Source organism: Schistocerca gregaria, chromosome 3 (genome assembly GCF_023897955.1).
Source record: "Schistocerca gregaria isolate iqSchGreg1 chromosome 3, iqSchGreg1.2, whole genome shotgun sequence".
In the NCBI taxonomy this organism is placed as follows: domain Eukaryota; kingdom Metazoa; phylum Arthropoda; class Insecta; order Orthoptera; family Acrididae; genus Schistocerca; species Schistocerca gregaria.
The window spans coordinates 147,071,473-147,083,002 of NC_064922.1; positions in this window are offsets into that span (position 1 = coordinate 147,071,473).

An 11,530-nucleotide genomic window follows, 5' to 3' on the forward strand; every position below is an offset into this window, starting at 1 on the left:
TGTGTAAGAGTTGAGTTTGCGTGAGTGTTTGTGTTGTCCAATTTTGACAAAGACGTTGACAAATTGTGTGACAGGTTTCTTGTTGTGCCTTTCTGCGACTCAGCATCTCCACTAGTGAATTGAAAAAGATAACTTGCTATTTTTGAGGGTGGTTTTTCCATATTTCTCAGTCACTAAACATGGTGGTGACTTGTCCAATATAAACAGGAAAATGTCATTAAAATAATACCCTGACCAGCATAACACACATGGTTCGCAGTAGCAGACTTGTAACCACATAATCAAAAATCAGTTAAGCTGATAAATGAACTGCAAAATGTTTTAAAGTTCTAAAGGAACTGATGACAAGTATATCCTCATGCTAAAAATTAAGGCAGGACTTTTGCAATCTTGGAGATGAACTGTTACTTCTTATAAACCCACCCCACATATAATTTGCAGTGTGTTTATACATGCCAGCCCCCCCCCCCCCCCCCCCCCCCCAAATTCCTATTTGTTTATTCACTTATATGTCTCCCATGAGACAATCATTTTGGATTTTTCATGTGCCTATCTATGTTATTGATTTGTGCTTGTGACATGTAATTTTACACTTCAGAACATTTATACAGTGCCATGCTGTTTACCACTAAATTTGTGGCTAACACAAAGATGATACTTAAATTTTTTTATTATGTTATTTCCATCATATAGGAGCATTTCAGGATACGATTGAGCAACTTAGTAAAAATGTCACCAGTCAATATTTCAGTTAATTTGATAATGATTATGTGACTTTGTTCTTCTAATATAGAGATCATTTGTTGTTAGTGGCAGACTTCTGCAAATCATGTGATGATCTACTCTGTGCCTGGTATTGTGCTTATGAATTTATTTCACGTCATCTACTAATATAATGGTTTGAAATATATATATGTTAAGTGTTTCTTTACTACAGACATTAGAATTTCAGTAATCATCCCAATTCTGATTTCTCTTCCTCGTGATCCAGTTTTACTCACACAAAGTCTTCCTACTATTCCCGGAATTCAGATGACACAGTTCTTACAAATGTAATGACCTCCTCCTCTCCGATGCCTTCTGCTTCACGCTCGTCTCCCTCATATTCATAAACATTTGAGCTCTCTCAGCCTGGGTGAGAGTGGCTTGCCTCTCTAAGAAAGGAATTACATAATAGCTTTTATTACTTTTAAATGTTTCTGTTGGCAGTACTGAAATTTCGCCTCCAGAAGGCAAGCAGAGGCCAGCCATTCCGGTTCCTACTAATTTTTGTTTTCTCAACAAAAATCTGTACCTTATAAAGCAGAGTCAAACTACACAAACATTTGTGCCTCAGTGAAAGGCTAATATTCTTAATAAATTGGTTGGTTTTTTATTGCATGCATGATCAACATGTTTCCCTCATAGCCTGTAATCTATGTATACACCATAACTTACAAATGGAACTGCTTCTTACAAGAATATCCTGATATGTTGTCAACTTTAAACCATGTGTACCAAATGAACAATCTTCTGTGAATGTTATCTGTACAATAACCTGTTTGGTATGTACCTTTTTGGATATATACATAGATGGAAGGCTGACATGGAAACAGATGTCTGGTGTGAAATGATTCAAAGGATCAAGCAGGTGAGAAAAGTTCTCCAGAGAATTACAGTAAATTTACAGAATGCTGTGCGTCTATTTCAGAGGTTCCCAAACTGGTGGGCGTGCCCCCCTGGGGGGGCGTGATGATGTTGGCACGGGGGGGGGGGGGGGGGTGGAGTTAGCGGTGTAAACCTAATATTTATTTTTAATATCAATATTTTAACAAAAATGAATGTGCAGGTATTAATGATAGGTTATGGTGCTAAATGCAATCATTTGGCCTCCGACTTCCCGCAATGCTATCTCGATAACGTATCCTAGAACATACAGCTTTTGAAGATCACGTTTAGAATGTCACGTTTATAATGTCACACACAGAAACTCTCAAAATTACGAAGGCGATATGCGTTAATTCTAGTATATCAGATTTGTAAACAACTTACATCTGACAATTGAAAAACAGAAAAGTCGGGTATTAACTATTCCGTACATCTGTATACATGAACTGAACATAATCATGTTAGAACTTTTAGCCATAGTAGGCTTTGTTCATCAGAGTAATAATCACTTATACTGTGTAACAGCAAAAATGCCGTTTTATTACCCTGTCAACCTGCAGATTCCCATGTGATGCGATTACAGTGACTTTAACAGGCTGTATACACTTCAAATGAACTGGCGGGTTCGTAATTGGGATGCCAGGGTTATGCCCTTTGTCACCAGAAAAATGTGCACAACGTGAATGCGAAACTAGTACAAGTGTTTGTTCTAAGCGCAGTACTTCACGCCGTTCTGGAAACGTTGCCCCCCCCCCCCCCCCTTCGAACGGTCAGTACTACAGCTTCGGATTACTTATCTGACAAAACAGTTATTTTTCTTCTGCCTTTATGAAATATGGCATAATTTCATTTGAAATTAGTGTACGTTCTTTGCTGCAACAATGGCTTCTTTTGGTACAAGTACAGAGATAACTGCTTGGCACTGTGCACAGTTTCCAGCGATGTGTGAGGTGTACCCATGACCTTACTTAATTACTGTGAAATTTGACAACCAATTCATTGATGTTATCTGAAAACTTATAACATTTCGTTTATAAGTAACGAAAGATAGAGGTACGAAAACGATTTTCGCATAAAACCCCAGGCTGCACTGCTTAGAACAGCACCGTAGAACAGGTAGCAAATTCTTAGGGTGCCTGTGGGCTGTTTCTGCCCTAATCTGGGAAAAGCCCGTTTATCCCAGCAAGAGCCCTGCTCGGCCACCAGGTCGCAGACAGACAGTGCACTGGCTACCTGCGCTGCGGCTGGGCCTCCCCGTTCTTCGCCCCACTCCTCAGAGGCAGCCATCTGAGGTGCCGACAGATGACAGTACCTTTCTTTATTTCAGTTGGTTGCTTGCAGTTGTTGACTCATCTGATGTATTGGATTTTGCTGAAATTGCTTTGAATCTTTCACAGTTGTGCCTCAGTAAAATCAGTGTTAGTGCGAAATTACACTGTTAACTTCTTGTTTTCTTTTTACTTCACCATGAGTGTCAAGAAAAAACTTAATATAATGATGGTTATATCAGATACAGTTTTGCTTCTATACAAAAAAAAAAAAATGGTGTTGACCAGCCGCAATGTGTTATTTGCTATGAGGTGTTGAGCAATGATTCCATGAGACCTTCTTGTCTGGAACGCCATTTGTGGGCAAAGCATGATGCATTGAAAGAGAAGCCGAAGGAATTCTTTGCTGCAAAATGTGATAATTTGAAACGGATGAAGTTGGACACTGCTGAATTCTTCGCTCAGACATCAGACAAGGTACTGGAAGCCTCATATGAGTTACCTACTTATTTCAAGGACCATGAAAAGTCGTATTATCGGAGAGACACTTGTCAAACCATGTTTGTTGAACGCTGCTGATACTGTTCTTGGGTCACAAAGTAAATATAAACTTCCACAAATATCGCTTTCTGACAATACTGTGAAACGTCGCATTGATGATATGGCCAAAGACATACAAAATCAATTAGTTACAGCCATCAAACAATCGCAGTTTTTCACAATACAGTTACACGAGAGTACCAACATTGCAAATTGTTGCCAACTGCTAGATTTCGTTCGCTATATAGACAATGAAGCAATTAAAGAAGAGTTGCTGTTTTCTACAGAGTTAAAGACAACTTCAAAAGCAATTAATATAATGGCAGCCGTCTCTGAATTCTTTTGTAAAAATGAGTTATCGTGGCAGGAACTGATAGGCGTATGCACAGACGGCGCCCCATCAATGCTTGGATGTCGCTCAGGATTCGTGCATATGGTCAGAGAAAAAAAAACCCTAGTGTTACTGCTATCCACTGTGTAATACACCGTCAAGCATTGGCAGCTAAGACACTTCCAAAAGAACTCAATGATGTCTTGAAATTGTGCATCAAAATCGTGAATCATATGAAAAAGAGAGCGTTAAATTCCACGTTTACGGCTCTTTATGAAAACTTGGGAGCAGAGTATAAAACACTTTTATTTCATACAAAAGTACGCTGGCTCTCAAAAGGAAATATGTTGGGAAGATTATTTGAACTTCGAGACAAAGTGATGCAGTTTTTGGAAAATAACAAACAAACTGAATTGTATGAGGAATTTAGAAATCCCGGTGTTCATGTTGCATTGGCTTATCTGTCAGATATTTTCGAATCTTTAAACACATTGAATTTGAAATTACAAGGTGGAGAGTCAAACATAACTTTTTATTGGGATGCATCAAAGCGTTTACTGATAAGTTGCAACTATGGAAACGTAAAATTTTAGCCTGCAATTATTCCTGCTTTCCCCGATTGTTTGGAATCCTGGAAGAAGTCCGATTTCACAACGATACTGATACTGATATTAAGAGTAAAATATTGAACCATTTGCAGCGCCTCATTGATGAATTCAAACGATACTTCCCTAACAGTTGTGATGATAAAATTTATTATAGGTTAGCGACAGATCCGTTTCACGTTGACGTGGATGTGTTGCCAGACAGACTACAAGAAGAAGCCTTAGAAATTAAAAATGGTTCTGCAGTGAAGTATGACTTTGAGAAGGTGGATAAGCCTTTATTTTGGGTGAAATATCTCACGGTGTATCCCATCACAGCAGAACAAGCACTGAAACTGTATTTACCATTTTGAAGCACTTATTTGTGCGAAAGAGCATTTTCAGTGGTAGTGGCGATAAGAAATAGGCTTAGAAGTAAACTCAGTATTGCCAATGATTTACGTTGCGCAGTTTCTACTATTCAGCCAAAAATTCAAAATCTTGTAAGAAATATGCAAGCTCATCCTTCACATTGATTTATTTGTTTGTTTCTTGCCTTATGTGTGTGGAAATAATATTTTTATAATAAATATGTCACATTATAAGAGAACTTGTTATTTTTCTCCTAACCATCCTTACATATAGGTAATACTGTAAAATTATAAAAAAATATTTCGAAGAAACGATATAAAATAAACATAGTGAATCTGATTTAAATATAAATAGTGCGTGTGATCCTTATGGATTCTGATGTTACGTGTGGTATGTTATTTCAACTAATAATAGTATTTCTTCTGGATGAAGACACAACAAAAGTTTATCCTAGATATTGCAAGCGAAGAGTAGTCCTAAAATCGTATACTGGTGAAGAAATGATGTGCAGCAAGGGAATGTAATCAAGGTAAGGAAGTTGTTTTATTCATATTTTTTAAAGTTCTGTGTAGTCTGCAAAATTATTTCGTAAAACTTATTTTTTATTTTTTGTCTGGTTCTGAGAACTGGGCGTTTGTCGCCGTTCGGTAACTGTCGTCGTCGTCATAAATGCCAACCTATGCGCAATGACAATAGTGAACGCTATAGGTGTACAAATCAGTGATGTTCGTTAACACCGTGACTGAGTAACTATTATTGATAATGAGTGAAAATAATAAGCTACACTCAACTTAAAATAATGGCCCATATCCACTAATCTGCAAAGGTCGCAATTATTTTTCCTTGTTTACCAAGGGCTTTCTTTACTTTAGGAGTGGCTTATAATCACTAGACTAGACTGATGTTGTAATAACTGCGACTCGATACATTAACAGCCCACCATGTTACATGACGTCACCGACACAAATTTTTCAATAGTTTCTTGATAATTAATAAAAATCTCTATATTTTTTTAGGGGGCACACAGAAGTTTTCTTTTTGGCAGAAGGGCGGCGTGACAAACAAAAGTTTGGGAACCTCTGGTCTAGTTGAAAAGAAGTGGAGATTAGAAGAGAGCTTTAATAGTGTGGTAAGGGATGCAAAAGTGCTTGCTCGCACACTTGGAACTCAGCCACAATTTGAAAAAGCAGATAACATTATTTGTGAAGAAGCAGTTTACCTATGAGTCTAGAAATGAACACATTGATAAAAGCGTAGCTGAATGCTCTTTTAAGGTAACTTTCCTCTACTTTATTGCTGGTACAGCTATCTGCTGACTAAAAGATTCAAGCTTAAGGACAGTCACAGTATGAGCTTCGTTTCTACGTTATATGCATGATCTGTAGATATGGTATAGTGAAAGCAAAAGGCCATATTCAGACTCTTGAAACTATAAGTGGTTGTGGTAATGAATGTGATATCAATGGGAAGAAATTACATGATGCAGTTTTGATCTTAGAGCCATTCTTCTTCTCCAACACAAAATGAATTACCTTACATCACAACACTAATTTTTATTGGCATTTTTCCTAACACTTTTTAAAGTGAACAAACCCTCTTAATTTTACCAATATCTGAAGCTAATGGTGAAAGGAGAAAAAGCTGATGAAGAAATAACTTTATAATTAATGGTTGAAGGTGTTGGTGGAAGGAAGTGCTAACCTTCAATTTAGTGAGAATTAGTCTGATCCCCCTAACTGGATATGGTTTCTACTGCACTACACACTGGTAAAAGTAGTTATGTCTGCTAGAAGACATTTATCAGCTATATTCAGTTTTGATTCACCATATTTTTATTCTTGTCTTTCGATGAAAACAAAGCCACCGTAGCTTGGCATCAGTAGCTGGAACAATGGTCAGGCCGTGGGAGCAGCTTCTCCATAGACAGTAACCGCAACAAATAAAATATTTTAAAAAATTGCCCCGGTGCCCTACAATCAGGTGGCTGGCTGCCTGCACCTCCTTCCCCCTCCACAGGAGTGCTGATTATTGTTGATAAAAGTTGTGATTGACTAAGTGCTCCTTTGAGCAGGCAATGCTTTTGGCGAAGGTCCTATGGGATAAGGGAGGATAATGGTGTGTTTTTTTTACTGAGGGATAATTTTACAATAATTATTTCGTCTGACTGAGTTGAAATCACAATAGTTAACAGGGGGCTTGTTTATTCTTTTCTTTCATTTTGGCACATCTAGGCTTATAAATCTTGCCTCACAGACTCATGAGGCGGCAGGGACTGTGCAGCAAGGCAAGGCAAGGCAGTCGTATGCAGCAGTGAGGCCAGTGTACAGTTGTAAATGGCACCAGCTCATGGTCCACATATCAATTAATGCGCGAACTGTAACAGTCCCAATTAATGCACAAACTGTAACAGTCTCGTAAGGCACATCTCAGGAAAAAGCACAGAGGATACATATTTTTACAGAATAAAATAGGTTAAAGTTTGAGAGATTTAGTGTGGACTACACCCACTCTTCTGAAGTGAACAAACGTTAAGATTCTATCTCGTACGCCCGAAGAGCATTAAAACTGACCTGAGAACCTGGTGACAGCCCATCACTCTGTGAAAAATCTGGAATTGCAGGAGAGGTGGGGATCGACCCCACTTCTCATAGGCCAACAGATCACCTGGTCTTTGAGCAGTGGGGTCGGTCCCCACTTCTCCTGTGATTCATGTTTTGCACTGAGAGGTGCTCCATTGTGTAGACTACTCGGCTATGAATCACCTAATCACTTTGTCATATGATAGTGCACTACCGCTATACACTTCCAACTCAACATGGCTTGTTGTAGCCCCACAAAATTGTATGCCACCAATTCAAGTCAGCCATCCAATGTGGATGTGTATTTGTTGAGCTCTACATTTCGAGTCATTTTTGTGAGATATTAAGAAGCTGCAGTGTTCAGCTTTGGCACGCTGATGTAAAAGGGAATGCAAAATCAGCCGAGTTACAAAATTCATGCAATTCACTGATTTATTTACTTGTACTCAGGTGTACAAGCCAACTCCTTGTATTTTCCTTACTTTCCAGTAAAATCAAATTTGTTACATAAAATCAAACTTAGGTACAAGACTTGACATAAAATTAAATGCATTTTTGTGCCAATTTTAACAAAACTCATGTGGGTGACATGATGTATTATGTTTCACTGAATCATCAATGGTAAAAACATAAGCTGAGCTTTTCAGAAATGTGATATATTGTGTAATATTATACACTCAACTATAAACTTAAGCTGTGTTTTTCAGAAACTCTGACCACAGTATCCCACACCCAACATGTCCCTAATTTCATTATGTGCATGCATGAAAAAGCGGTACATTTTTTAGAAGTTTCAGACAATTGCCAAGATTTTCATAAATTACTAGTGTTTTGTATACATGGGTGGTTTGAAAAGGTCTTGGAAAAAAGGACTTACATCACAAACTTTTTTATGTTTCAATGTAGCCTCCTTGTAGATTAATGCACTTGGTCCAATGATGTTCCTGTGCCTTCATCCCACCTCGAAAATGACTTTCCTCCAGGCCTGCAAAATAGTTTTCAACTCCAGTTATCAACTCTTCGTCCACCAAGAAAAATTTTCAGTTTTGGGAAGAGATGGAAGCCTGGCGGAGCCATATCACGTGAAAAAGGCGGGTGTGGCAACAATTCATACCTTAGTTCACGTAATTTTGCCATGGCAACGGCACATGTGTGCAGGTGTGCATTGTCTTATTTTTTTCATTTGTAATTCTGCAGTCAAAATACGATATACGCTTTCAGGATGACATCTGGCAAGTGTGAGTAATTTCAAGCACTTTCAATCGGCGGTTCTCCGTGACCATTTTGTGCATTTTGCAATGATTTCTGGAGTAGCGACACACGTTGGCCGACCAGTGCGCGGAACAGTACTTAATCACTGCTCAAATCTCGATTTTTTTTCCATTTTTGCAAAAACACTATGTAGGAACAACAGAGCCATGGCACCGCCACAGTGCTCTTCCAAGAGCACTGACGTAGCACATGTTTACAGGCAGCAGTCCAATGCATATCAAGTGAACAACTCGCTAATGCTGACCTCTCGTGGTAATTCCCAAGAACTTTTCAAACCACCCTCGTATATTGTTTCATAGTAAAGCAGTTTCTGTGATTTACAGTTACTGTAAATAAGTAACATATTGTGTCACATTACCTGTCTCTTTCAGTAGGAGTGTATACTGTCTAAATTTGTCATAAATTAACATTAATGTCGAATTTTCTTAGTGACCATAACCTGTATAATGTTTCAGAGGAACAGTAAACCTGTATCAAGCTTTCTGTTTTCGCTGTAAATCAGTTACTGGTCATAGTTATCTGAATCTGCAATCTTAGTATAAAGTTATTTGATTACTGACCAGTAAAATAGTGCACCAGGAATAATGTAGTCCCACTAAAGCGCAGATGAAAACCACCCAGACCACTGTCAAGCAATAAGAAGCTGCTGAAAATGGAGTTACTGGGAGCACTACTGTGAGTTGTGTACCCGATATACCAACTACGGGAATTCTGAAATGGAATGTAGACAAATTGGATGATAAAACGAAGTACAATGATTAACAAGACTGAGTATAATGGAAAGAGGATAGAAGCAACAAGGGTATGCAGGAGAAAGTAAAGAGAAGCCTTAAAAACAGGAGACATGAAAGAGCATTATAATAGAATTGAGAGTAGAAAGTTTTATAAGAACTTAAAATAACACAAGGATATAGACGTAAAATAATAGGCTTCAAATATACAGGAAATGAAATAATTGCTGAGCTGCTGAAGGAAGACATTACTTTACACAAATGGACACATTAACTTACTTGTTTAATCTAGAATCAAGAAAGAATTGCAGAAAAGTGGACTTTAGGTATAATCCAGCTGATACATAAGAAAGGTGATAAGGCACTGCTCAACCTACAGAAGGGACACTTGGCTGAATGCAGCATATAAGGTTTTATCTGGAATGCTATATGATAGCTTAGACCCATGTGTGAAAGATATACTGGGTGGTTATCAGTTTGCCTTTAAGCTTAATAGATCAACTGTGGATCGAGTATTTATATTGAGACAGATACAGTAAAAAGAATATAAAACATATAATGAACTCAACAAGAGCTTCAACCAAGCATCGGATAGTCTACATAGGGAAGAGATGTTACAAGATATAAAACCTTGGCATACAACTCGCACATATTTTGGTTATTAAGGCAAACTTGGTAGGTTCCAAGACAATAGTAGAGTGGAGCTGAAAGAAGGTGCACAACATACAGGACTGGAAATTGTCAAATCAAAAACTAAATACATGAACTTCCTTAAAACAAGGTATAATAACCTGGATAAATTGTCACTGGCAGGTTTTAATATTCAGCATTTAGAGCTTTTGAATAGATAGGGGGTAATATTAATCAAGTAAATTCCATGTTTACTGAAATACAAGCCCGCATTTTACGTGGTAATAGATGTCATCATACATTTAAAAATCTAATGACATCTAGAATGGTAAACTGACAGCTCCAAATGATTACATATTAGGTTATGATTAGCCCAGTGGTTACATATGGATGTGAAGCATGGGCACTGACCAACAATGATGAACAACAAATCAGAGTATTTTAATGATGAATACTGTGGTAAATTTACAGCGGGATCCAAAATTATCATGGTACCTGCATCTCACACAAGGAGCTGATCTTGAAAGGTTAATTAAAAGAGCCCAGTTGGGATATTTCATAAGGATGATGGACATAAGAACTGCAAAGAACATCTTCCAGTGGAAACTGACAGGAAGAAGATTAAAAGGAAGACTACTTAAGCAGTGGCTGGGCGGTTTGGAAGTAAACATCAGAGCCCTGAGCCGATGGAGAAGAAAAGTAAACAAGAAGGTAGAACAGATTGAAATGGTTAAGAAGGCAAAGACCCATACAGGGTTGTGAAGCCACAAGAAGTAGAAGAAGATGATTTGGATGATAAAAGGGCACATTTCGGAGAAATTTTGGACACTTTCAAAGATTTTCATACATTGTGAGTGTTTTGCATTGATTGTTTTGTAGTAAATCAGTTTTTCTGTTTTACAGTCATTTGTCCCTCTAATGGGAGTGTATACTGTCTGCGTTTGTCATAAATTAACACTAATGTCAAATTTTCTTAGTGACCGTAACTTGTAAAACATTTCACATAACAGTAAAATGTACCAAGTATCCTGTTGTAAAAAATATAGTTTCTGGCTGTAAATCACTTAAGTTCCAAAAAGTTACAGTTATAGCATATCACTCATAAATTAAAAGAGAATCTGAAAGCTTAGTACAAAATTATTTGTTTACTGTCCTGTAAAATATTGTATCAGGAATAATGCAGCTTCACTGAGTTTGCTGTTTGCAGGCAGGAGATAAGATGGTTGCTACTAGTAATCAAATGGAAATTGCCCTGACTACTGTTAAGCAATTTGAAACTACTGCAAATGGGTGTGTTGGGAGTGCTACTGAGAATTGGGAACCAGAGGCGCCAAAGACACCACAAGTACTATCATCTACTACGGATAATACCTCTCCTGCAGAAAATACAGGACCCACATTATTCACCCAATTGAATGTGAGTGACATGTCAATAGTATGTCTAGGTGTCTTGAACTGGGAAGACAGCGATCAGAAAGAACACAGGATGTTAACACCCATCCACCTAACCAACAGGTTCAAGATGAATCCGTAACTGAGCCGGGAGACTTGCTTCACCTGCTGGAAAACCTACTGT